This window comes from Nicotiana attenuata, chromosome 11 (genome assembly GCF_001879085.1).
Source record: "Nicotiana attenuata strain UT chromosome 11, NIATTr2, whole genome shotgun sequence".
Lineage (NCBI taxonomy): Eukaryota > Viridiplantae > Streptophyta > Magnoliopsida > Solanales > Solanaceae > Nicotiana > Nicotiana attenuata.
In genome coordinates, this window is record NC_031999.1 from 61,159,057 (window position 1) to 61,184,901 (window position 25,845).

General features: G+C 40.7%; 1 pseudogene; it reads left to right on the top strand.

The window, feature by feature from the left end:
• Window positions 1–25,049, top strand: part of LOC109234941 — a 36,430-nt pseudogene extending 11,381 nt beyond the window's left edge.

Consider the following 25,845-nt stretch of genomic DNA (forward strand, 5'->3'; position numbering starts at 1 on the left):
AGTACAGACGTCTCCGTACCGATCCACGAGACTCTACTAAACCGGCTCATGACTCGCGAGACCAAGTAACCTAGGCTCTGATACCAACTTGTCACGACCCCAACCCCGGTCGTGATGGCGCCCAACACACTGCTAGGCAAGCCCGACCAATTCAACAACCTTAACCCTTTTTATACAGTTCATGATTCAATTAACACAAATAATTACTAAGTCATAATACTGAAACTCTGAAATATAATTAAAACATGCGGAAAACCCAAGTAGAAATACTACTACACAGCCCGAAGAATCCGGTGTCACAAGTCTGAGCCTCTAATACACGGGTGTCAACCTACTACATATTGCTCTAAAGAAATGCGGAAATAAAGCAAATAGGTTAGATGGGAAGATCAGGACTGCGGACGTCATGCAGCTACCTTGATGCTCCCAGATATGATGCTCGGCAGAGAAATCCTCACTCAGCCTCAGTGGGTGCACATAGATCTGCACACAAGGTGCAGGGAGTAATGTGAGTACTTCCAACCCAGAGAGTAATAAACATAAATAAGGGTTGAGAGTAAGAAATCCTGGATAGGCACAATGTAAGCTATAATTACAGCAGTTTAATCCAGATAATGTCAACTCAATAAACCAATGAAAACAATGATGCTGCAACAGATAAGTAAATGAATGACAATCAATTAAGACATGCAACAAATAGTACGGTACTCTCTAGTACCCGCTGCGGCGTGCAGCCCGCTCCATTTATTTATCGTCGACGGCGCTCACTGGGGGTGTGCAGACTCCGGGAGGGGCCCCTTACGGCCCAAGCGCAATATCAAGCCATCTCGTGGCATCCATTAGGCCCTAAGCCTCATATCAATATCAATATAATACTGCTGCGGCGCGCAGCCCGATCCCATACTCAGTCCAGAATCATATAAGCCCCTCGGGCACAATAATATAGAAATATTCAGCCCAAACTTCATTAGAAATATTATTTAAGTTCCAAGTTTTGAGAAAAAGTGGCTGAGTTTGCAAAACAGTACTAAATACTAGGACTGAGTTCAATTGTCTGAAAATATGGTAAGAAACCAGTAAAAACAATCCCTGAAGGATTCAATCAGTTGGCACGAGGCCAAATTATGACAATTAATCCATTTTTATAAGGATCTCACTAAGCTTCAATCAATTAGGTAGTAATTTTATTAAGCGGGACGGACCAAGTCACGATCCCCGACGGTGCTCTACCCCACGCCCGTTATCCGGCGTGCAAGTCACCTCAACATAGCACTACAATGTGCAAATTCGGGGTTTCAAACCCTCAACACAGCATTTACATCTATTACTAACCTCAAGCCGGCCAAAATCCTAGCTCGCTATGCCCTTGCCTCTCAAATCGACCTCCTCGCGCGTCGAATCTGACCAAAACCACAACGAATACGTCACATTATGCTATAGGATCAATACCCAATCGAAAATAATCGAAAAACATCAATAATCCCGAAATTGACAAAACCCGAGCCCCGGGCCCACTTCTCGAAACTCAGAAATTTTTACAGAAAAGTGTTCTTCATCTTCTCCCGATTCCGTACATATAAAGAACACCAAAATCGGAGTCCGTTTGACCCCTCAAATCGACCCCTAAAGGTCTCATAATCTCAGGCCCCAAAATCCTATTTTTCTACTGTTTTTCATGAATTAAAGGCTGGGATTATGGTCTATAATCACCCATAAACGAGTTTTAATAATCAAATCACTTACCTCTGTGATACCCACTGATTTTCTCTCTTAAAAATCGCCTCAGAAGCTTCTTCCCGTTCAAAAATTGGAAGAAAACTCGACCTGCTCATTATAGGTATACTGTTCACGCGTTTTACTGCTCCCAATGGATTCCTTGTGAAATTCTAATGAATTTAGGCTTTTGAATCACTCAATTTGACCTTATAATGAAGGAGATATGTAGGTTTTAAGATTTGCAAATAGTGCAGGTTTTTAATACGCCGTCAGGGGCAATTTCGTCATTAACCTGAAAATCTGGGCAACCTTGGTAAAATGGCCATAAAATCCTCATACGATGTCCAAATTCGACGATTCTTTTTGCTACGGGTCCGTAATTACGATACGGATCTAATGCTTCATTCAAAACAGTAATCGGAGCTCATTTGTTCAATATGATATCATTTATGCTTGAAGAAACGACGTCGAAGCATAAGAAAAACGAGCACAACGCAGCCCAAACCTATCCGAAACTCACCCGAGCTCCTCGGGACCGCATACGAACATACTAACACGTCACATATGATCATTCAAACTTAGTTGCACTCTCAAAACACCAAAACTAACATCAAAACACCAAATTTACATCGGATTCAAGCCTAAGTTCTTCTAAAACTTCCGAAACACGCATTTGATCAAAAACCCAACCAAATCACCTCCGAATAACCTGAAATTTTGCACACACATCCCAAATCACCTAACGAAGCTACAGCAACTCTCGGAATTCCATTCCGACCCTCGGATCAAAATCTCACCTATCAACCGGAATTCGCCAAAATACTAACTTCGCCAATTCAAGCCTAATTCTACACCGGACCTCCAAAATCACTTCCGATCACACTCCTAAGTCACAAATCATCCCCCGAAGCTAACCGAATCGTCGGAATCCACATCCGAGCCCTCTAACTCATAGGTCAACATCCGGTTGACTTTTCCAAAACAAGCCTTCCTTAAAGAGACTAAGTGTCTCATTTCCTTCCAAAAATCAACCCAATTCAACTCGTTCACACAAGACACTGATAATGAAGCATAACGAAGCAGGAAATGGGGGAAACAGAGCGGTTCTCATGAGACGACGGGTCGGGTCGTCACATCCTCCCCAACTTAAACAAACGCTCGTCCTCGAGCGTACCCAGAGTTGTCCTAGAAGCCAACCAATAGCTGAATGACCTTACCAAGCATATACCCGGGGGTGATCCCACGTCACCCTATCTCACATAGGTCCGATAACACAACATAGCTAAAATTTCACAATCCACCCTAGTCCATAAGCCATAGAACCACACTTTCACTTCTGAAACCATCATTACGATCAAAACCTCACACCTACACTCTGAATAGTCCCGAACCAGCTGTAATAGCCCATGCCTGCAACCTCAGGTGCAATTGTATGATATACCACATAACTCAAACACATGCCGCGATAACTTCCCTTCACAGCAGCTGCCCACAACAACTAAATACCGATAGAAAACCTCTTATTAGCTAAAGTCTCATTCCAACACTTTCATATACTGCCAACGATAAATGAAACACGCAATAAACCATAACCATTTCTCGGATCAACCATTCATGAGGCCATTTCTCCTCTGGCAATTACCATAGCAAATTTTTTAACCGAACCTCGATATTATCCTTCCAACAAGCTGAAATCAAATTTGATCGTATTCATTAATTACCCCACGATCACCTCGAATCCATCACACCTCTCTGGTGACATGACACATCAATACAGGCCTAAGCCACAACTTGCATAATACGCGCACCAATAAGAAACGGTCTGAATATACTCAAATCATGAAAATGACCCCAAACGAAAGAGCTGTACCTCAAGCTCATCAGTGCCATCACAACACAAAGCTGAGACCCCGTCTCACATCGCAGAAATAGAACACATGAATCTACCCCGAAAGGTCATATCTCCACGTAGCATCGCTACAATGCGCGATCCTATCCAAACACTGTTACACATGAAACACCTCAAGTCACTATGCTCAAAATCGACAGCCACGCACAATTTGATGTCTGGAACCAAAGCAATTCATTACACCCACGGTGAAACAAACAACATACACCACGCAACCAGATAGGTCATAACCAATACTCCATTTACTGAGCAACACCCAATTACTCTTCCCGCTCGACTCTCACTATGAATCCCCAATAGAACCGCACCACATGTGCCCATAACCAACAACTCATAACGTCTCACAACACCGAAAAGCAACTCATAGCTCTCCTCAGATCACTAACAAGCTCAATAACGATCGAATCAACATATCCCTCAACAATACAATTCGGGGCCAACCAAGCCAACTCAAGCTAAACACGTATCCACATCGGCCTACCAACGAACTCATTACCAAGAAAGCCTGAAGGTGCTCCTTCCACTACTATAACTCCTGCCGGAGCCGTACGATACGGTGCCCGGCACCAAATCAATATCGAAATCCACAACCTTGCCCGGCGACATGCCCGACCACAAGAAACGCATCCGAAAAATCCCTTAACACCGGAACGGAACCAATGGTAGGAACCTCTGCACTGACATCCATCACGAAGGCCCAATTAAGAAAAGCAATCCTTCCCAACCGCCCACTGGGTCTTTGAAATATAAACCACTCTGCAAGAACATAATCCAATGCACCTTGCCACTCAACCCGTGGCATTTCCGGCATAGCCCGAAGCGCAATAGTTCAGCATCACCTAACACTAAGACAACCAGTCTGAATTTCAACATCACATCAAAAATCTAACATACCAGCAAATAAAGATCCACTCGAGCCTCCAAATCCCGATTGACGCTAAACGGTGCCGAATACACACGATCCACAACCACGACATAGCCTGTACATGAGAACTCCCAGTCTCCAACTCCATATAGCACACGAATCATCATACCTGATCCCAATTTTTGTCGTCCGAATGCATACCACACCTTAAATACCCCATCACTCCACGATAAATACTTTAAAATTTCCTGTGCCACCAAGCAAACCCGAATACCACCAGTTGATCCAACAAGAAAATGCCGCAATACTACCGAAGTATCATCAGTTTAATCACATTACCCTTTTTCTGAGACATATACTCTCGTCAAATCGCTTCCAATTAGCAGCACCATTTCCTTGATTATCTGAGGCTACCCGTTGCCTAAGAGTTTTATGAACTTCTTTTCAGAACTGAACTGAAACCTCGTACACGCAAATCTCGATCCTCCACAACATACCGCATATACCATACCATCCAAGGATAGCAGGAAAACTTTTATCTCCCTTCCGAGCCACAGACATCTACGCACTCAACTAGTCAAGAACTTCTATTGATCCCATCTAGAAGAAAAATCATTACACATTCCATGTCTCTCATATTCGTAGAAAATGCACCTCTTCAACCATGGTAGAAATCAACAAGAACTCTATCAATTCCGTTTGCATAAATTAAACTGCCAGGACGGAATCCTTCTAACTCGACCAAGCTAAGAAAGCCATCAAAACCCAAGAGCATTGCTGCAAAATACTTGTAAGGGCTCATTACCTCGAACACATACGAAGAATTAATCATATCCTTACCATACCGATTCGGTCTACTATCAAGCTATTCCATCTATCTAATTTCCCTTCTGATTCATCATCAACTTGATATTCCCCCTTGCTGTAGCACCACAGTTCCTCAACCCAGGCTCACTACACGAGACCCAAGCACAAGACCACACTGTCTAAGACCCATAAGCCACTGAATCCTCTCTCAAATATTCCCAGAAACACCACATTCCAAAATACTTTACTCTGAAGAACTTCCTGCGAATCTAAATCCGTTACCTTTACTTTCCAGATACCGATACATAGAATCCCATAATTAACATAAAATACCACAAGTCTTGACCTTTTCCAATGAAAACACAGTCTCTAACCACTTACACAACCTTAAGACACCTAATTTTTACATGTAGAATCTTGAACACATTAAAATCATTCTCGAGAGTCATTTACTTCTTATTCAAACTGCAATTCACCTTATCAAACGAACATAACCACCCGTGCCTCATTAGCACTCTGACACCGCAGGATATGACCTCATCCCAATACAAAGAAACATCTTCCTGCTCTATGCACCGAGCATTCTTTACCAACAACAGCTTAAGACATCATGTGATCTCACACATCTACAAAGCACCATATAACCTTTGTCAAAATTTTGCTTCACTCGTGCCATCCTCGGCTCAATTTCCGCAACCAGAACTGATTCGCCAGCATGCCTCAAACCGGAACCAACATAGCACATAACCATACAATTAGCTAATCAATAGCAAACTCCCCAACTTGCCTCGAAGCCACAGATCAAAACACTCCCAACAACTCATAACGCACATACTCCATTGCTGCCTTAATACCATAGTGAGATTAAACTCAATCCTTCATAAGCTTGTGGAAATACAAATCATCTAGAATTTTTTTTTAACTCTTCTGCAAATCTCGCATTCACTCACACAACAGTTGAGCCCACTCTCTAGGCGATCCAATTTAGATGTCAACACATTTTCTTCACTTGTAAATGAGATCTTCTAATAGATAACATAAGGATCACACAACTTTAGAACACTCCGCAGGAGATGACCCACCTGCTTTGCCTCCAACTACCATTTCTGTATACCTTCCACCGTCCTAAACTGTACGCAGTCGCTTAGTCTTCCTGAGTCTGGACTCATACCGTAATATAAAATTTTTACTTCACTCTCAACTGGAAACATGAAAAGATTCTTCAAGCACCCATAACTCAGGCTATACCTCGAATCGCAATGGAATTCAAACACCTAATAGTTCTTCTATCATCCAGTAGGCCATCCTCATCACCTCCAAGTCACATAGATGCACCTTGCAGCACTAACATACTCACCACGTAGCTAACCAGCCGTCACTCCCACTAATAGGGGCAATGCCGAACATATAAGTTCAAAACACTTGCTCACACAATCAACACCTCAGTGCTCAAGCCATAGGAAAAGATCCGGCCTCAAGTCCTCCAGACTGGCCCAACATAAACTCACGGAGATTACATCTCGCCTCTCGATCGGGGAATCATAAGCCATCAAGGCACATCTGATACTGAGAGCTCACGCGCGTGTATGAACACGTGGAAGGAATTTCAAGAGTTTTTGTTCAAGCTGAATCAAGGACACACGATAAGAATTCAAGAATGTGAAGTTTTCCTAAAGGTTCTGCAGCCTCTCGAGGATAAGAACAGACGTCTCCGTACCGATCCATGAGACTCTACTAAACCGGCTCATGACTCGCGAGACCGAGTAACCTAGGCTCTGATACCAACTTGTCACGACCCCAACCCCGATCGTGATGGCGCCCAACACACTGCTAGGCAAGCCCGACCAATTCAACAACCTTAACCTTTTTTATACAGTCATGATTCAATTAACACAAATAATTACTAAGTCATAATACTGAAACTCTGAAATATAATTAAAACATGCGGAAAACCCAAGTAGAAATACTACTACACAGCCCGAAGAATTCGTTGTCACAAGTCTGAGCCTCTACACGGGTGTCAACCTACTACATATTGCTCTAAAGAATGCGGAAATAAAGCAAATAGGTTAGATGGGAAGATCAGGACTGCGGACGTCATGCTGCTACCTTGATGTTCCGAGATATGATGCTCGGCAGAGAAATCCTCACTCAGCCTCAGTGGTTGCACCTAGATCTGCACACAAGGTGCATGGAGTAATGTGAGTACTTCTAACCCAGAGAGTAATAAACATAAATAAGGGTTGAGAGTAAGAAATCCAGGATAGGCACAATGTAAGCTATAATTACAGCAGTTTAATCCAGATAATATCAACTCAATAAACCAATGAAAACAATGATGCTGCAACAGATAAGTAAATGAATGACACTCAATTAAGAAATGCAACAAATAGTACGGTACTCTCTAGTACCCGTTGCGGCGTGCAGCCCGCTCCATTTATTTATCGTCGACGGCGCTCACTGGGGGTGTGCTGACTCCGGGATGGGCCCCTTACGGCCCAAGCGCAATATCAAGACATCTCGTGGCATCCATTAGGCCCTAAGCCTCATATCAATATCAATATAATACTGCTGCGGCGCGCAGCCCGATCCCATACTCAGTCCAGAATCATGTAAGCCCCTCGGGCACAATTATATATAAATATTCAGCTCAAACTTCATAATAAATTTTATTTAAGTTCCATGTTTGGGAATACGTGGCTGAGTTTGCAAAACAGTATCAAATACTAGGACTGAGTTCAATTATATGTAAAAATGGTAAGAAACCAGTAAGTGCAATCTCTGAAGGATTCAATCAGTTGGCACGAGGCCAAATTATGACAATTAATCCATTTTTATAAGGATATCAACTAAGCTTCAATCAATTAGGTAGTAATTTTATTAAGCGGGACGGACCAAGTCACAATCCCCGATGGTTCTCTACCCCACGCCCGTTATCCGGCGTGCAAGTCACCTCACATAGCACTACGATGTGCAAATTCGGGGTATCAAACCCTGAACACAGCATTTACATCTATTACTAAACTCAAGCTGGCGAAAATCCTAGCTCGCTATGCCCTTGCCTCTCAAATCGACCTCCTCGCGCGTCGAATCTAACCAAAACCACAACGAGTACGTCACATTATGCTATAGGATCAATACCCAATCGAAAATAATCGAAAAACATCAATAATCCCGAATTTGACAAAACCCGAGCCCCGGGCCCACTTCTCAAAACTCAGAATTTTTTACAGAAAAGTGTTCTTCATCTTCTCCCGATTCCGTACACATAAAGAACACAAAAATCTGAGTCCGTTTGACCCCTCAAATCGACCCCTAAAGGTCTCATAATCTCAGGCCCCAAAATCCTATTTTTCTACTGTTTTTCATGAATTAAAGGCTGGGATTATGGTCGATAATCACCCATAAATGAGTTTTAATAATCAAATCACTTACCTCTGTGATACCCACTGATTTACTCTCTTAAAAATCGCCTCAGAAGCTTCTTCCCGTTCAAAAATTGGAAGAAAACTCGACCTGCTCATTATTGGTATACTAACCACGTGTTTTATTGCTCCCAATGGATTCCTTGTGAAATTCTAATAAATTTAGGCTTTTGAATCACTCAATTTGACCTTATAATGAAGGAGATATGTAGGTTTTAAGATTTGCAAATAGTGTAGGTTTTTAATACGCCGTCAGGGGCAATTTCGTCATTAACCTGAAAATTTGGGCAACCTTGGTAAAATGGCCATAAAATTCTCATACGATGTCCAAATTCGACGATTCTTTTTGCTACGGGTCCGTAATTACGATACGGATCTAAGGCTTCATTCAAAACAATAATTGGAGCTCATTTGTTCAATATGATATCATTTATGCTTGAAGAAACGACGTCGAAGCATAAGAAAAACGAGCACAACGCAGCCCAAACCTATTCGAAACTCACCCGAGCTCCTCGGGACCGCATACGAATATACTAACACGTCACATATGATCATTCATACTTAGTTGCACTCTCAAAACACCAAAACTATCATCAAAACACCAAACTTACATTGGATTCAAGCCTAAGTTCTTCTAAAACTTCCGAAACACGCATTTGATCAAAAACCCAACCAAATCACCTCCCAATAACCTGAAATTTTGCACACACATCCCAAATCACCTAACAAAGCTACAACAACTCTCGGAATTCCATTCCGACCCTCGGATCAAAATCTCACCTATCAACCGGAATTCGCCAAAATACTAACTTCGCCAATTCAAGCCTAATTCTAGACCGGACCTCCAAAATCACTTCCGATCATACTCCTAAGTCACAAATCATCCCCCGAAGCTAACCGAATCGTCGGAATCCACATTCGAGCCCTCTAACTCTTAAGTCAACATCCGGTTGACTTTTCCAAAACAAGCCTTCCTTAAAGAGACTAAGTGTCTCATTTCCTTCCAAAAATCAACCCAATTCAACTCGTTCACACAAGACACTGATAATGAAGCATAACGAAGCAGGAAATAGGGGAAACGGAGCGGTTCTCATGAGACGACGGGTCGGGTCATCACAAGAAACATGACACCAGTAGTGTCCGATAAATATTAGATTGTGGATAATAAATGAAGGCTTTCGAAGAGCTTATATACAAATATGTCATTCATATTATATGATTATGGTCAAAACGTATGTTGTATTAAACCTGAAGTTTACTAATACAAATGACTATCATATTGAGACTAGAATTGACTGGAAGATTAAAAATCTTCATGTTTCCACAATCATAGGGGGTAAAATAATATGTATGTGAGAAGTTACCCGCCTTATTCTTCAATTTATATTATATCATGTATCACAGTAAATCAGAAGTTTACTAATGCAAAAGCAGTCCCGGTATACCAGAACTTTACTAATGCAAAAGTTTATGCCATAGTAAACCAGAAGTTTACTAAGAGATAGCACATGCCATGATAAACTTGAAGTTTTTATTTGCCATTGTTGAATGAGGTGTTTAAGAATTCAGATAAGCATATATTGAAGAACTAGAAGATTCTTCAAGAATTCTCTTATGTTGCTTGTTCTCATAATAAATTGAGAACAATAAATTGATTATACCAGCTAAAGTTGGGACTAAGACCCCTGAATTCTGAAATATATAAAAGGTGAATATGGGTCCATTCACCTATCGTGTAAACCACTTATAGATGCATATATGAGATGGTTACATGTGTGATTATTGCCAACCTGCAGTTTGGCATTTGAAATTGCTTTTCTCAAATAAGAGAATGATTTTCAGATTATGAAATCAAGACAATTCATCTTGATAATGCTGGTTTAGTATTGAATACCTCCTATTAATGGCTAAACTATTGCTTATGAGAACAAAGCTTCATGTGTTGGCCTAAGATTTTCCAAATTGCATACAGCAGCACTTGTATGCATCAGACCAACAATATATGATAAGTCCTCCCCTCATAATTGGTTTAGGATTAGAAACCAAATATTTTTACTATCTAATAACTTTTGATGTGTGATATATGATTAATTTCTCTACCACAAAGCACAAAGATAGATTTCCCAAAGAAGATTTGGGATATATGTTAGTTTTTCTAACATTAGGGTGATGGAATAAACAGCTGAAAAATATGTTATATGAATCGAATTATCATTAATATGATCCTCACTTGGAAGATAGTTCAAGTCAAGTGCCAGAAGCATTTGCTGATCCAAAATTAAATATCATATTTCAGCTGCAAATGCTCCTGTTGAAATCAAAGTCCCTGAGGATAAGTTTACTACACGCATGAAGCGTAGTAAATCGATCGGTTCCAAAGGTAACAATACTTGAAAAATGATAGGAGCAAATGACCAAAATGATCATAATAAGGAGGAAATGAGCTCTAGAAGAGCCGACGACATAATATTTCATGAAACTCCAGAAGAAGTTCAGGTACCTGAAAATAAAGAAAGTGATGAGATCTCAACAAGTTATGTCGCTTAGGAACCGATACAAAATGATCATCGATGATATATTTGATACAATATAGTGCACAATATTGTAAAAGATTGTGAGGATCAGACCTGTAGTCCAGTCGTCTAGACACATGATATCATGCCATTTAAATGCAAGTCATAAACTAATGACTCATTTGATTAAATCTATATGAAGATCCCTGAAGGATTTAAATTACTTGAAGCATATAATTCAAAGTCTTGATAAATGTACTCGATCAAATTATAAAGATCTTTGTACGTTTTAAATCAATTCGGGCGCATGTGATATAATCGCCTCAGTGAATATTTGCTGAAAGAAAGTTACATAAATTATGTTATTTGTCCATATATTTTTATAAAGAAAATGTCATCAGAATTTGTTACACTTGTTGTTTATGTTGGTGACATAAATCTTGTTGGAACTCCAGAAGAGCTCCAAAAAGGCAATTGAATATCTTAAGAAAGAATTTGATATGAAAGATCTTGAAAAAATAAGAATTTGTCTTTGGTCTGCAAATTGAATATTTAGCAGACGAGATCTTTATCCATCAATTTGCCTATACAGAAAGGGTCTTTAAATTCTTTTTCGTGGACAAAGCGCACCCATTAAGTACATCAACGGGTGTTCGATCACTTGAAGTGAATAAGGATCCGTTCCGACCTCTAAAAGAGGATGATGAACTCCTTGGTCCTGAAATATTCTATCTCAGTGTAATTGTTATGCATTTATAGGTGGTGCAGATCATATTGGTTATGCAGATACAAGATTAGAATGCGGAGACTTAAATTGGCGATCATGATCGGAATTGGTTTTGGAGGCCCGGAGTAGAATTAGGCTTGAATTGGCGAAGTGGATATTTTGGCGATTTCTGGTTGGTAGGTGAGATTTTGATGCGAGGGTCGGAATGGAATTCTGAGAGTTGTTGTAGTTTCTTTATGTCATTTGGGACGTCTGTGCAAAATTTCAGGTCATTCGGACGTGGTTTGGTTGGGTTTTTGATCAAAAGCGTATTTTGGTAGGTTTTAGGAACTTAGGCTTGAATTCGATGTGATTTGATAGATTTGATGTTGTTTGAGGTGTTTTGATGATTGGAACAAGTTTGAATAAGGTCTTAGGATGTGTTGGTGCCCTTGGTTGAGGTCCCAGGGGCCTCGGGGTGATTTCGGGTGGTCAACGGGGGAAATTGGATGGTGTTGCAGTTGCTGAAGTTGCTGCTTCTGATATTTTCGCACCTGCGGTTTGGGGGCCGCAGGTGCAGCGCCGCATGTGCGATGGGAGGACCGCAGAAGCTGTTTTGGAAGCAGGTGTCTGGGACCGCAGAAGCGGTAGGGGCCCCGTACCTGCGGAGTCGCAGATGCGACAAGAAGACCGCAGATGCGGTTTGAGCTGTTTAATGAGTTTCCGCAGAAGCGGATGGAAGGACCGCACATGCGGTACCGCATAAGCGGATCTTGGACCATAGATGCGGAAATGCCTGGGCAGAAGGTATATATATTTCATACTTCGCGATTTTTGAAGGGTTTAACCATTTTTTAACTCGGAATTGGGAGCTTTGGGTGATTTTGAAAAGATAAATCAAGGAGGCTTCGTTGAGGTAAGGATTTTGGACTTAAAACACATTTCTATGGTAGAATATCATGAATTAAGTCTGTAATTAGAAGGATTGAAGGGCTAAAAATGGAGGTTTAGGGCTTGAGTTTAAGAGGCCTTTAATGGGGGATTTGAGGGGTCATTTGGACTCCGATTTTGGTGTTCTTTATATGCATAGACTCGTGGGGAGATAAGGAACCCGTTGATGTAAAAATTTCTGAGTTTCTAGAAGTGGGCTCGGGGCTCGGGTTTTGCTAATTTCGGGATTTTTGGTACTTTTTGATTGTTTTCGCTTGGGCTTTGTTCCCTTAGCATATTGTGACGTATTCGTTCTGATTTTGGAGAAGATTCGACGTACGTGGAGGCCAATTCGAAGGGCAAAGGCGTCGCGAGCTAGGGATTTAGCCAGTTCGAGGTGAGTAATGCTTGTAACTGATGTTCTGAGGATTTAAAACCCCGGATTGCACATCGTAGTGCTCTGTTGAGGTGAGACACACGCTTGTTGACGAGTGTGGGGTCGTACACTATTGGGGATTGTGACTTGGTCCGTCCCGGATGATGATTTACCACGTATTTGACTGAAACTTATTTGTTATCACTATGATTTGGGCTGAATGCCATATTTGGGCTGAATGCCAATTATTTGAACCCTTCGGGGCTTTTTCTTGATATTTCCTCACTGTTTTTGAATTACTACTTGAACTCAGTCATGTATTTTCCATTGTTTTAATCACTCAGCCGTTTTTACTCAGTTTTGAGACTTAAATGATGTTTTGGGCTGAGACACACTGTTTTACTATTGCCCGAGGGGCTTGTGAGTAATTTTGACTGAGTAAGGCCGAGGGCCTATGTTGTGAAGAGACATTGATACTGATTTGAGGCCGAGGGCATGAGATATGTACGCCACGAGGTGGCTTGATTGACATGAGGCCGAGGGCCTAGTTGTGATTCCACGAGATGACTTGTTATTGCGCTTGGGCCGTAAGAGTCCCTTCCCGGAGTCTGCACACCTCCAGTGAGCGCGGGTACCCAGTGTGATGTGAGATTGAGCCCGAGGGGCTATTATTGTTCTGAGTTGTTGCCCGAGGGCGGATGTGGTGATACTATGCCCGAGGGGCGAGCTTTTATTTATTTACCGTACCTAAATTATCTGTCATTTACCTATTTACTTGTTGAAAGAGGATTTTAATTGGATTTTCACTGGTTTTACTGCTTTTAATTGATTTTACCGCTTCATCATAGAATGCTTTGTGCCTTGTGTGATTTCTTACTTTTAGTCATTATTTATATTTATTACTAACTGAGTTGGAGTACTCACTTTACTCCCTGCACCCTGTGTGCAGATTCAGGCGTATCAGGTTCCGCTCCGGTGTGTTGATTTCCTCCAGTTTCAGGCGGGCTTCTTCGGAGATTACGAGGTAGCTGTTGACGTTCGCAGCCCCGTGTCTCTATTTCTGTATCATTCCTGTTCTTTTCAAACAAATGTAGTAGTTTATGACTTAGAAGACTATATTATGGATTCATAGATGCTCGTGATTTGTGACACCCCGGTTAGGGTTGTGTCGGGTTGGATTTCCGCATTTTCATTGTTATTTCCGTTATTCAGTGTTAGTAAATCATGTTTTAAGCTATTATGTGTTGGTTAACTGTTTTAAGAGATGAATTGGGTTGAACTGGCTGGCCTTGTCTTCACGAGAGGCGCCATCACGACCGGGTTCGGGGTTAGGGTCGTGACACAATGCGTATTACTAAATATATGTACTATTTTTCCTTCACTAGGATTTTTTTCCCACGTGGTTTTTCCTAGTAAGATTAATGAGGCACATTATCTTTTAATGAACATCCAAGAGGGAGTGTTATAAATATATTATATTATGGATGTTCATTTGGTACTCCGTTGTAAATAAGCTTCCTGAAGAAGCTTATCCATATGGGACTCCGCCGTAAATACGTTTATCTATTTAGTACTCTATTGGAAATAAGCCTCCCGAAGAAGCTTATCACTTCGGTACCCGGTTATGGATAAACATTACCCCCGATAGAAGATTATCCATACCGGGTATAATAAGCTTATTATTTCAATACTCCGTTATGGATAAACATTACCCCCGGTAGAATATTATCCATACAGGGTATAATAAGCTTATCCTTTCGATACTCCGTTATGGATAAACATTATCCCGGGTAGAAGATAATCCATACCGGGTACAATGAATTTATCCTTTCAGTACTCCGTTATGGATAAACATTACCCCCAGTGGAAGATTATCTATACCTGGTACAATGAGCTTAGCCTTCCAGTACTCCGTTATGGATAAACATTACTCTCAGTAGAAGATTATCCATATCTGGTATAGTAGCAGCTTACACAACAGCTTGCAGTAGCAGCTTCCTTTCTTCTATAAATAGAAGAGATTTCAGTTCATTATGTACATCAGTTTGAATTCGAATAATATATCAGTTTCTCTCTATACTTGTCTTTACTTTACAGTCTTTATTTTATAACAAATTTCAATAAATTGAAGAGAGTTTGCACTATCATTTTAGATAATCTTTTTTCTTTTGGGGACAAGTGCATTATCATTAATGATTCCTTCTTGTCACGACCCAAATCCCGCTCCGATCGTGATGGCGCCTCTCGTGAAGACAAGGCCAGCCAACCAACCCAAATTGCCTTTTTCCAAAATTAGATGAACATGAATAATCAATTTTTAAAGATGATTCAATAACATTACTTAGCGGAAGTACAACCCAAACACAGCCCAAACTGGGGTGTCACAAGTCACGAGCATCTATAAGAGTGTAATTACATCTACAAGGTCTTAAAAATACAGCGAACAGGAATAATAAACGACAGGGAGAGAAAACGGTACTGTGAACGCTGGCAGTCACCTCGCTAAACTCCTACAGCTTTGCCTCCACACAGCCAATACCCGCTACCGGGTAAATAAATACCTACATTTGCACACAACTGAGCAGTAAGAAATCACGTAAAGCAACCAACATGCTATATAGAAGCAGTGTACAGTCCTTTGAGAAAGCAGTGAAGCTGTGAAATCCTTAGAAATACCTTGGCTCAGCTTAAATCTCTTTTGAAAATGATCTTTTCAACAATTACGAAATGATTTCAGAACAGTTAGTGCCGATAAGCACAGAAGATCGGCCTCTCGGGCACAAATACCACAACATATCAGGTAAAAGGCAAGTAAATACGCAAGTGAGCAAAATAAAAGTTCGCCCCTCGGGCAATATCTCAAAACAGTACTAGCCCCTCGGGCTCACTCTTAGAACACTCTCAGCCCCTCGGGCTCTCTCTCTCAGATTGCTCTCAGGATAGTATCAGCCCCTCAGGCTCAGTATCAATCACTCAGCGTAGTATCATCCCCTCGGGCTCACTCTCAGATCATATGGGTACCCGCGCTCACTGTGGGTGTGCAGACTCCGGAGGGGCCCCTTACGGCCCAAGCGCTATATCAACATAAGGCCTGAAAGCCTTCTCACATCACTCATAAGGCTTGAAAGCCTCCTCACGTCACTCAAGCCACCTCGTGGCATATAAATGTATCTCAGGCCCTCGGCCTCATATCACTCAGCATAACCTCACATATGGCCCTCGGCCTCACTCAGTCCAGAAATCATCATAAGCCCTTCGGGCATTTGTAAAACAGTAGTTCTCAGCCAAAAATATCATTTAGAAATATCATTTAAGTTTTAAATCTGTATAAAAGTGGCTGAGTTTGTAAAATAATAAGTATCAACAGGACTGAGTTTCAATATGAGTCAAAACAGTGAGGAAATAGTGATAAAAATCCCCGAAAGGTTCAAATAATTGGCACGAAGACCAAATATGGCAATCAGCCCAAATCATGATGATAACAAATCAATTTCAGTCAAATATGCAGTAAAATCATCAATCGGGACGGACCAAGTCACAATCCCCAGTAGTAAAAGACCCCGCGCTCATCATCCAGCGCGTGTCTCACCTCAATATAGCACTACGATGTGCAATCCGGGGTTTCAAACCCTCAGAATATCATTTATAATCATTACTCACCTCGAACCGGCAAAATCTCTAGCTCACGACGCCTTTGTTCCTCAAATCGGCCTCCACGCGCGTCGAATATACCCAAAATCAGAGCGAATACATCACAATATGCTAAGGGAACAAAGCCCAATCGAAAATAATCGAAAAACATCAAAAAATCCCGAAATTTGCAAAACCCGAGCCCCGGGCCCACTTCTCGAACTCAGAAATTTTCACATCAATAGATTCCTTGTCTCGCCACGAGTCTTTATATATCAAAAACTGTCAAATCCGACCTCAAACGGCCCTTCAGATTCCAATTTAAAAATCTCAAAAGTCAAGCCCTAGTTTCTTCCATTTTTAGCTAAATCCCATGAATTTCTAGGTGGATTTCACAACAAAAATGAGTATTGAGACCAAGATTCTTACCTCAAATCGATTCCTCTTGAATCCATCTTTCATTTCCTCCAAAAATCTCCAAAAACGGGCAGCCATGGGTGAAAATAGACCCAAAATCGCGAACAAGATGACTTTAAAACATTCTGCCCAGCTATAGGATTTTCTTCTTCGCGAACGCGGTCCAACTCTCGCTAACGCGTAGCATAAAATTACGTTGACCAACTTTTACCTTACGAGAACGCGACACGCCCGTCGCGAACGCGATGCTTCCACCGCCTTGACCTTCGCGAACGTGCCACTTCCATCGCGAACGCGATGACTAACTGACCATCAGACCCAATCTCTCCTACGCGATCGCGTATAAACACTCGCGAACGCAATGCTGCCTCTCACAACCCTTCGCGAACGCGGCATGGACCCTCGCAAACGCGTAGCTCACAGCACTCAGCCCTTTGCAAACGCGAGCTCCCATTCGCGAACGCGAAGGCCAAAATACCTGCAACACTAGAACTGAAAATCTGCAATCTCTCAAACATAAAAATGGTCCGATTAACCACCCGAAACTCACCCGAGGCCCCCGGGACCTCAACCAAAAGCACCAACACATCCTGAAACCTCATTCGAACTTGTTTCAATCACCAAAACACCTCAAACAACATCAAAACCATCAATTCACATCGAATTCAAGCCTAAGTTTTCCAAAAACTTCCGAAACACGCATTTGATCAAAAACCCAACAAATCGGCGTCTGAATGACCTGAAATTTTACACACACATCACAAATGACATAACGAAGCTACATCAGCTCTCGGAATTCCATTCCGACCCTCGGATCAAAATCTCACCTATCAACCGGAATTCGCAAAAATACTTGTAGACATGTGATTTTTGACCCTCCCCAAGATTTTTCATATTTTAGCATGTAAATATTTAATGTAGGCCTAATATAGCTATTTCAACTATTTTTAACTTCTTTACTTTATTTTTGTCATAAAAATGGAAAATTACAAAAAAAATATTTTGGCTTACGTAATCTTGAAAATACAAAAATAGTACCTTATTTTTATCTTTACATAATCTTGAAAATACAAAAAATATATAATAGTTTCATGTTAGATTTTGCATTGTGTAGTATTTTTATCTTATTTTAAAAGGAGTCAATTAAGGTGTTGGATCACAATTTTAAGAGTTTTAGAGTCTAGTTCTTGGCCTTATTCGGATTAGTCCCTTAAGCCTAGGGACCTTTCTAGACCTTCTTTGGAATAAAAAAATAAAATAAAAAAGACCCTAAGAACTTAACACAAAAGGACCTAGGGACTAATTGGCAAAATACATAAAATGTAAACATAGACCTAGACCTATATAATAGGACTAACACCTATCAGCTAAGGTGAAGAAGGAAATAACGCCTAAGATTCTAAAAACAAAAAAAAGTTGCGCAGCTTTTCACGCCCCCCCCCCCTCCTGAAGCTTCATCTTCTCCAAACAACCCCCACCCCCTGTATTTCATCATCTTCGAACCCCACAACCCTGAAACGAATGACCCTTATCTCATCCAACCATCCCAAACGACCAGAGACCCACCGTCCCTACCCCGCTCATCTCCTCCACTTCTTAGCACCCATAAACCATCACAACTCCACCCCAAAGTCAGCCACATCACACAATAGAGAGACCCCTGGAGCTTCGAGATCTGGCATTGAAGCTGTGCTCGAAGTCGATCTTCGCCGGAAACCGTGCTCACTGGAATTGCTTAGTTTCGATTGAGGTTTGATGCGCCGTTGAATTGAGGCTGTTTGTCGAGGTGTGGTTCGCGATCCTGTTTGAGTTTGATAGATGTCTCGAGTTCCGGAGTTAGCGAATCACTCGATTCAACCAGTGTAATTGCTGGATTTTCGTTAATTAAAACTGTTTCAGGTTTATTTTTCTCCTTTTCCTCTATTATTTGTGATGTTAATCTCATGTGTCGTGATTGAAATATATTGTTGGCCTATTCTCTTAGTTGTTTGTTGATTTCGTGTGTGTTCATCAAGTTTCTTATGCGAATCAGTCTGGTTTTGGATTTAGTTTCTACTATGTCAGATTTGTGCATTTAGATTCATTTCCGGTTTAGAGCGAGTAGTTGAGTCAGCTGATCAAGAGCAGGCAGCTTCGGATGAGGTTTAAAGTTGTGGATAGTAACTTTGTTTTTTTTTAAATGAATATATATTCGTCATTCTTCATGAACACGATTTACACTGACGTTATTGTGACCTATTCTTTATGAGACTTTGCAACTCTCTGTTGGTACCCTGACTCTTTTCAGAGTGATATTGACATTCTTCTCTTGTGAAACTCTTGGTTATGTCTAGAGTCTATCATGGAATTGAAATTTTGTTACCCAACGTGACAATTTGTGAAGATAAGTTGCTCGCACTCGAGGCTTTGGATGTTGTAATTAAAGCTTATTCTGATTCTAATTTGGTTGATAAAGATGTTGAATTGTATTACTTCATGCTCAAAACTTACACGATTTGGTTCACATGTAGTTACTGTTAATTCTTTACTCGTTGTTAATAGAGTTGTATTACTGTCACAAGGTTGAGTAAAGAGGGGAAGGTTGAAGAAAGGAGGAAATTGATTGAGGATAGATTGAGGCGAGCCATCGAAATTAATTTATGGCCCTCATAAGTTAACTTAGAAACCTTTTTTTTTGTTAGAATAAATTGGGGCGTGCTGTGCCAAACAAAAATGACAATTGCATGGCCCTCGTTTTAATTAATCTTGTATTGATCCTTAGAATTCGAGGCGTGCCATTTAGCAAACTCCATGGCCCTCGCAAAGTTGCGAACGTGAAATTGCTTTAGGCGCGTTAGTTTAATAATATTACTTTCCTAAATTCGGGTGCACATTTATGTGACCCAAATCCAAATCTCAACGATGTTAAAATATGTCAAAAGCCACGGGTGCATTTATGTGACGTGGTTCGAGACATGTTTTAATAACGTTGCAATCTTCTTTAATAAATTATATAAAAGCGGTTAAAAGTTAAAATTTCCCCATAGGTCCATAATTGTTTAAAATCAGATAATCAAGCCGAATATAACAGTTGAGCGATCGTGCTAGAACCACGGAACCCGGGAATGCCTAACACCTTCTCCCGGGTTAACAGAATTCCTTACTCGGATTTCTGGTGCACGGACTGTTAAACAGAGTCATTCTTTTCCTCGATTCGGGATTCAACCAGGTGACTTGGGATACCATAAATATCGCAAGTGGCGACTTTGAACTCTTTAAATAAATCCCGTTTCGATTGTCCATTAATTGGAAAAACTCCTTTATACCTCTTCCGGGGGTGTAGTACAAAAAAAAGGAGGTGTGACAGCTCTGGCAACTCTGCTGGGGACAAGAACCCAGAACATCGGTTCAGGGTTCAGAATTCGAGCTTAGATATATTGTTGTATTTGGCTTTGTTTATCTGATTCTATTACATGTTTGGGACTAATGTGCAAAATATTGCTTTTTACCGCTTTGATATTATCTGAACTGTATATATAAAACTGTTATGAAACCCTTCTCTTCTCATCTTCGGGGATGTGCTCGATGGTCGAGACTCCCTATTCTGTTAGTGTCATACCTTGAAATAAGAAAGAGGCTCGGACAAGTTACTAAGCCGGATGGCCTTTTGGTTCCCGATACGTAGCCCCCTCCTCGACTCGAGTTGTCCGCTCGGGTACACAATCTAGAACATATACCCAGGTTTTGAACCTAGAATAACTCAACCTCATGCCGGATCCCTAGTAGGTACGCTTGTTTGCATCATGTGCATTTGACTTATGGGACTCAACACAGGGGTTGGGTCCTTCGAGGATAGGTAAACCCGGAATAACGGACCATCTTGATGCATCCTATGTGCTACAAGTTGTATTTATCCAAGGGTAAAAGGGTCATTTGGCGGACCAATAAAAGTTGAGGACAAATGAAAAATGAAAAAAGGGACAAAAAATAGAGAAGAGAAAAAAAAGAAAAAAAGAGGGTGAAGTGTGAAAATAAAGCAAGTAGGGCCCAGTTATGTTTTTTTATTACGTTTTTATTAAGAAAAAGAAAAAAAATACAAAAAAAAAGATTTTACACTTTTTCAATATTTTCGGAAAATCAAGAAATCAAAAAAAAAGGAAAAGAAAATCCAAGGAGATTTTACATGTTTTATCATTTTTTTTGAAAAAAAAAAAGAAAGAAAAAAAATGTGTTTTCTATATGTTAGTTATTTTTTTTTAATTCCCGCCCGTATCCAATCTGCCCGAACTACGCAAACCTGATTCTCGTCTTTCGAGGCGTGATACGTAGGCAACCCACATAGGGTCCGGTCTTCCTAGTAAATCTTAGGTTCTTGGCTTTGCGGGGTCTTAGCCGAATTTTGCACTTCTAGCCACCTTTTGGCTAAATAAGTCATTTTGCAAAAATAGCCTCAAGCATGTCTTACATGTGTCCAACAGGAAGGGTTATTGTCTCACGTAGCGTTTTAGGTTTTTAACTTTATTTGTTTTTAATTTTTTCATACAGGTGTGAATTTACTTACTGGGTATATGTAGAAATTTGGAATGTATTAAAAAAAAATCAAGAATTGGAGTCAAAGCAGTGATGCAAGTGGGGTTGGGGAAAATTCAAAGTTCAAGTGAATTGAAGAGTTTTGAGGCTTTGATGTGGTGACAGAAAGGGAACTAAAGGAAAATGGATTTTTGGGGTTAAGGAAAACAAAGTTAGTTTGCACAATTGGACCAGCTTGTTGTTCTTTGGATGAGTTGGAGAAGTTGGCTTTAGCAGGTATGAATGTGGTTAGGCTAAATACGTGTCATAACTCAAGAGAGTGGCATCAAGATGTGATTAGGAAAATTAAGATGTTAAATCAAGAAAAAGGTTATAGTGTATCAGTAATGATTGATACAGAGGGGAATCAAATACAAGTAGTTGATCATGGCTCTTCATCTTCTGTCAAAGCAGAGGAGGATTCAATCTGGTACTTTACTACTGAGAAGTTTGAAGGTTCTCGTCCATTTACAATTCAGGCAAATTATCAAGGTTTTTCTGAAGGTGTCAATCCTGGTGATGAAATTGTCATAGATGGAGGAATGGCTACTTTTGAAGTTATAGAGAGAGTCGAGAATGACTTGCGCTGCAAGTGCACAGACCCCGGTCCACTACTGCCTAGAGCTAAGTTGAGTTTTGGAGAGATGGCAAGCTTTTAGGAACAGATTATGACCTCCCCACTCTATCAACAAAGGATTGGTCAGATATTGTGTTTGGAATATCTGAAGATATCGATATTATTGTCGTTTCATTTGTAAAGGATGCTGATGGGATCAAGCATCTGAAGGACTGCCTCGCAGCTAAATCCTCCAAGGCCAAAAAAGTGTTGGCAAAGATAGAGAGTTTACAGTCTCTCCAAAAGTTGGAAGAGATCGTTGAGGCTTCTGATGGGATTATGATAGCAAGGGGAGATCTTGGAGTTGAGATTCCACTTGAACAAATTCCATTTGTTCAGGAAGATATTACTTATGTTTGCAGGTAGCTCAACAAGCCAGTTATTGTCGCCTCTCAACTTCTGGAGTCAATGGTTGAATTCCCAACTCCAACACGAGCAGAGGTTGCAGATGTTTCGGAAGTGGTTCCACAGTATGCTGATGCATTGATGTTATCTGGTGAGTCAGTCATTGGATCATATGGAGTGAAGGCTCTTTCTGTCTTCCGTACAACTAGCACCCAAATGGAACAATCATGTCGTGAAGAGAACGGGCAAACTTTGTTGCATCAACGGAAACTTGGAGTATCTTTGCCAGATCAAATTGCTGAGCAAATCTGCAATTGTGCAGTGGAAATGGCTGACAACCTAGGGGTGGATGCTACATTTGTGTACAAAAGGCACGGGAAGATGGCGTCTACAGAGCCCCAGGACCATCTAGTCAGGATCGCTCACTCGGGAGTGGATTAAAAGGAGATTTTCTTTTCTTTTTTATGTTTTGAGTTTGTTTTTCTTTTTATGTCGTCTTTTACCTTCTAGTTTTGTATATTAATTTTGAGTTTTTTATTTACTATTGTACTTTCTATTTTGCATTTAAAAAGTGTGATGTAAATCAAAAATCCAAAAAAAAAAGATGTTGCATTTTATATTTCCGTTAGAAGTTTTCCTTAGAATATTAATTCTAGAAATGAAAAAAAAAATTCCTTTGAGGTGGTTTTTCCTTTAGGCAATTAATATCAAAATAAAAATTGCTTTTATTTTTCCTTTAGTATATTAGGATATAAAATTCAAAAAAAGTGAATTTTCTTTTAGTACCTCTTTAAAGAGTTTTCTTTAAGGTATTAATTTCAAAAATCCAAAAAAAAAAAAAAAAGATTTTCTCTTGAGGTTCTCCTTTGGAAAACTAATGAAAAATGAAAAAATAAATCCTTTTACTTTCATTAGAACTTTAGGACATTGTACATAGAAGAAAAAGAAAACAACATGATTTCCTTCTTTTCTTCAAAAAAAAAGGATCAAAAAAATATTTTTCTCTTCTAGGATATTTTCTTAATAGAGTATTTGTTTCAAAAGAAAAAAAAGAGAAAAACATGCCCGTTAAGCTCGAGTTTAGAATAGGTTATAGAATATTAAGTCTAGAAAATTCAAAAAAAAAAAAGATTTGCTTCTTTTTATTTCTCTTTTCTCATCAGAGTAGTCATTAAGGTAAAAAAGAAAAAAGGAGAATGTCAGTATGTTTACTTTATTCCCGTTCTTCCAGAACTACGCAAAGATCTGATTCATGCGGGGTCATGATACGTAGGCAACCTACATAGGGTTCGATTGGATCATTTTTTTATTATTAAAAGAAAAAGGAAAAAGGAAAAAATCAAAAAAAAATATAAAAAAAAAGGAAAAGAAAAAGAGGTGAAATCATGTGATGTGAGAAATGAGAGGAAAGGAAAAAGTGATAATTAGAAGGAAATAGAGGAAGGAAAAATGAGCAAGCAAGTGCTAGAAAAGTAAAGAAAATAGAGGGTTGAAATGAAAAAATTGGGATGATGCCAACTGACCTTTGTACCCTCGAAGTCATTTTAGAACTGATAACTGTGGCTAGGTGTATTGCACGTAAAGTGAGATTACCTTATGTTAAATGCCCAAATGCTAACGTGATGGCTTCATTTTGTTATATTCATAGCAGACAGGTGGTTAGTTTGTGTGGCATTCTGGCAACTCACCCATACAACACCCATTCCAAAAACAAAGTGCTCATGGCCAACCAGGGACTTGATGCGAGTGTCATCGATCCTTCGAGAGAGGGGAAAGAGTTGGATGTCAACACGATGAAAGAAGAGATGTATAAGTTGAAGCAACAGATGGCCGAAATGTACCAGGCCTGGGCAAAAGGGCAACCACCACCAGCTTACCCTGCCAACCCTGCCTTCATCCCGCCATTGGCTTAGTCACAGGATCATCCTGCCACCGATTCGTCCCCGGGCTTTCCCATTTACCAACACTACCAGAACACAACTTCCCAAACACCACCAGCTCCACCACCCAAACCAGTTCCGTACCCTCCTCCACCAGCCACTCCTGTCTTCGTGGCACCCCTTCCCGCTACACTCCACAGATCCTCCAGTGGGCCTTTGTTCCAAGCTCACGATAACCAATATTACCCCCCGGAGCCACTTTCAAAGCTCCAGAACCCTATTCCTACACTCCTCACTTTGAGCTCCCGGCGGAAATCGAAAAGCCACCTAAGAGCTCGGAGCAGGAAGAGATGTTTCGAAAAGTAAAAAGCCTGGAGCAATCCTTCAGGAACATGCAAGGATTGGGTGGCCAAGTCAGCGTGGCCTATAAAGATTTGTGTCTGTTCCCGGATGTCCAGCTACCAGCAGGGTTCAAGATGCCTAAGTTCGATCTATATGACGGGCATGGTGATCCGGTAGCACATTTGAGAGGATTCTGCAGCAAAATGAGAGGGGCTGGTGGAAAAGATGAGTTACTGATGGCGTACTTCAGCCAGAGTTTGAGTGGGTCTGCATTAGAATGGTATAAACGACGAGACCATGGCAGGTGGTACACCTGGGACGACTTGGCACAAGCGTTCGCTTGCCACTTCCAGTACAATCTTGAAATCATTCCAGACCGTCTGTCATTGATAAAACTCGAGAAGAAGCCCGGGGAGAGTTTCAGAGAATACGGGTTCCGTTGGAGGGAGCAGGTTGCGAGGGTCGACCCTCCAATGAAAGAGAGCGAAATGGTTGATTACTTCCTGTAGGCCTTAGAGCCCACTTATTTCGGTCGCTAGGTGTCAGCAGTAGGGAAATCTTTTAATGAAGTAGTGAAAATGGGAAGCATGGTAGAGGAAGGACTCAAATCTAACAAAATCATGAGTTATTCAGCAATTAAGGCGACTTCCCAAGCTATTCAAAACGGCACTGGAGGAGTATTTGGAGAGAAGAAGAAAGAGGACGTTGCAGTAATTGAGTCAAGAGCTTGGTCCAGGGGCCCATCACCTCACCATACCCAGCCTCAACTCCAACCCCAAACCTATCCTCGAGCTCCACATAATCCACCTCAGTAATATCC